At 30.9% G+C, this 3,772-nt stretch overlaps 1 long non-coding RNA gene across 1 annotated transcript; it reads left to right on the top strand.

Moving 5' to 3' along the window:
• Nucleotides 1-1,036: 1,036 nt before the first annotated feature.
• Nucleotides 1,037-3,463, top strand: LOC110713431. Its single transcript, XR_002509916.1, has 3 exons — nucleotides 1,037-1,305; nucleotides 2,753-2,905; nucleotides 3,133-3,463. It is a non-coding gene; the product is annotated as an uncharacterized LOC110713431 (long non-coding RNA).
• Nucleotides 3,464-3,772: the final 309 nt, after the last annotated feature.

Genomic DNA, 3,772 nt, shown 5'->3' on the forward strand with positions numbered 1-3,772 from the left:
TGGAATATGATATTAATTTCATCCATAAACAAATGAATCTTTCAAGAAGAAGAAGTTTTATCTTGTAAATTTGTAAAATATAGATGTTACTAATCTTATATTTTTTTTCTTTTTGGATGTATATAAGATCCCACATCAAATTTTTTTTTTTGTAATTATTATAATTTTTTTTGATGTTGTTGTCAAACGCAAATAAAAATTTGAAAATGATAGGATAATGGTACCATGCTTAAGACATACTCCACTCTTTACCTCTTTTGTACTTTAGTGCTACAATATTCTATTAATAATAAATTTAACCTCATAATGTTTCTTTCCACGTAAAGGCCAAATTGACTATATTTGATCAAATAAAACAAGCTAATAATTAATTGCTGGGAGGTAGCTAGCAATTTAATTGTGCATTATATTAAATCATGCACATACTATATTTTATATAGTGGTCCTTCAATTTGGAACATAAAAGCATTCAAGCAAATCACGTGAGACACAACCTTTATCCAAAAATAAATAAATAATGTTTGGGTGTATAATTTTTGCCGGAATATACCGTATTACAGAGGGTAAGAGAATGTGAAATCATAATGTCTACTTCATGCGTACAACAACATATTCGAGGTTGTTTCTTTAAAGCTCTCATTAAAGAGCTGACACAAGTTTTGCACAGTAATGTATGTCAAAGTACGTTGTGTTGTAATTTTGTATATAAGACAGTATAGACTTCCTACATGCATGAAAGAATGTTAGTTAATGTATACGTATACTACACCAAAAACTAGATTAGAGATCGCAAAATATAGAACGGTTATTAAAGGTAGGCGTTCTCCAGAAGAATATAGATCGTTTTAATATATGAGGCGTTCTATATGTTACTACATATAGAAGGGTTAGCATAGTTAACCGTGCTGTATTTCAATTTACTCAAATAATTAAAAATAATAATTATTTATTATAGATGATATAGAACGTTCATCTTGACAACCGTTTTGTATTATATTAATTAATTATTATTTATAATTAGGAGGAAATTATATACGTACATACACAATAATAATTTATTCATGTTTTCAAAAAAAAAAAAACCAAATTTCCGTAAAATTTTTTTTCCCAAAATATTAAAGGGAAAATTGAAGCGATTATCACTTTCTCTTTCTCATTCATCTGTAAAAAAAAAGTGAAACCTTCATTAAACCTTCATCAAACCTCCATAGCAAATCTTTCATCAGCCGCTTACTGCACCGGCGCTCCACCGCCGTTCCACGTCTGCAATACCGCACATGTCTGCTGAGCCACCAGTAAATTGAGGTAGGCTCGATTTTTTTTTTTTTTGGTTTGAATTTTTATTGTGGTAGAGTAATTGGATTCTGATAATTGTCAATCTATAATTGCATGAATCATTCGAATTATGGAGAAAATAGAAGTAAATTCGTTGAATTCGAATTTTAGGTGATTGAGAAAACCTTCAAAGTTCTTGTTTTTGGGATAAATTCATCGATTGTTTGTATGTAAATATTTAAGTCGAATTATTGCAGTAAGTTCAATCAAATTACCCTTAATTTTGTCGAATTTACTTAACGAATTCCTGGGGTTTTGATTCAATTTTTCTGCTCGAAATTTCTCGAATTAATGATCGAATTTGCTCAATTTTTTGCTCGAATTTGCTTGAATTTTCCCATAATCGAATTTGCTCGAATTAATGCTCGAATTCCTGGGGTTTCTTAGGGTTTTATTTTGTTGTTTTGCTCGAAATTGGGGGATTATTAATGCTCGAATTGGGGGTTTTATTAATGCTCGAATTCCTGTGGTTGGTTGTTGAATTTGTGGAAATTTTTTTTGGTCGAATTTCTGGGGGTTTTTGGGTAGAATTTTTGGGGTTTTGGTGTTTATTTTCTGGGGTTTTTGGGTTGAATTTCTGGGTGATTTTTGCCTTGGGGATTGCCTTGGACCTGGGTTTTTTCAGCCTGTGTTTAGATACTGACTGCTTGAAGCTGTGCAATGCCTTGAATAAAAGAGATGTGCAGCCTACTTAGTTTGGTTTGGTAGTGAATAATATCCTGAATTTAGCTGCTAGGTGTCGTGTCTGTTCCTTTTCTTTTGTGAAACGTGATGGCAATCGGGTTGCTCATGAGCTGGCAAAAATGAGTTGTAAGGCCCGTTGAACAGATTAATGACTTGCATTGCGCAAATGTGCTTAATCCATTGTTTTAAAAACAACTGTCTAAGGCCTGTGTACAGAACACAAGGAAGCACTAATGTTGAAATGGGTGATCTTTTATAGGTAGTTTAAGGGGTCTAATGTTGAAATGAGTAAAATATAGATGATTCGTATGCAGCTAGGTTGGAGATAAGACAATTGCAAGCAATAGAAATGATTTGCAACTTTCAGACATAATGTCTTCAAAAGGTTCTTGAGGTGATGTAGGTTAAGGCAGTCATCTGTGTTGTTTTCCTTTTTTTTTTTTTTCTTTTCTTTTCTTCTTTTTTTTCTAAAGCTTGGTGTGTTGTGCTGCAAGATAGCAATTATCAATTATCATTGTTGTGAAGTCATCTGATAAACAGTCAACAATCATGGTTCTTTCCTTGACTATGTCTGGTGTGGAAAATAGTTAGCATGAATATGATGTCTGTACTATTTTGATTTATTTATGGCATATGAGGATTGAGATTCAAGTTTTTTTGCAAGCTTATTCCTTGTCTCAATGATGTTCTTGTAGTTTAATTCACTGATATCGGCTCATATTTATTTTTACAGTAGACAAATCTCAGACAGTTAAACAAAAGAACAATATAAATGGCAGAAGGGGTGATAGAAGAAGTTTTAAAAGTTCCACTTAAGGCAAAATTTTATCCATGAAAGTTGGCTTGACAAACTTCAGTCCCACAAGTGGAGGAAGCAATGTTTTTGGTATAAAACTGGTATCTCTATTGTGAGATTGCTAAAAAAATTTTGAGGCATGCCTGACAGAAACTATTATGCACATGGCTGTTATGTGTATTATGAGCAGCCTTTTTGGATAGTATCTGTTCTTATGAACTTAGATAAAAAAAAAAGGATATGCTTATTTATATTTAATTAGATGAATTTATTGTATATTATTAACTAATATGTATGTATTTTACATTGTTTTGTAGTATTTTAAGCAAGTTCCTCCTACATATTCTCAACAAATGAGCAACGAGCTTAGGAAAAGGTGGATTTCATATGTTACCGGATACCATCAACCAAATGACGACAACGACAACGATTTATGTGAATTGTAGATCAATATGGTATTGGTATATCTAAGCATAATTTTTTTTTTTTCAATCAACATTAACTAGAAAGGTGTTTTGATATTTAACTCACGTATTTGTTTGTATAGTACAAATTTTGTATGATTGATTCAATTTAATTGTGGTTCGATGTTTTAAATTATATATATGAAGTATATTCTGATGGCTTTCGTCATATCTGGAAATATTTTTGTTGATTTTATTATACAAAAATTTATATTGCACGTATACAGGATCATGGATTTATTTTACATGGGAAATGTGGAATTTTTCTTACAGGATAAATGTACAAGATACAAAACAGGAATACAACAAATACAGGTCTAAATAAAATACAAAAATAATACAGATTATTAAAATACAGGAATAATACAATATAAAATACGTACAAAAGTAATTCGAATTATTATGGTTGGATTTAAAAAAAAAAACATTAAAGAACTGTTATCTAACTTAACCGTTCTCTATTGTAATGCAATACAGAACGATTAAGTGTCCT

The sequence above is a fragment of the Chenopodium quinoa genome, unplaced genomic scaffold, assembly GCF_001683475.1.
Source record: "Chenopodium quinoa cultivar QQ74 unplaced genomic scaffold, ASM168347v1, whole genome shotgun sequence".
Classification (NCBI taxonomy): Eukaryota; Viridiplantae; Streptophyta; class Magnoliopsida; order Caryophyllales; family Amaranthaceae; genus Chenopodium; species Chenopodium quinoa.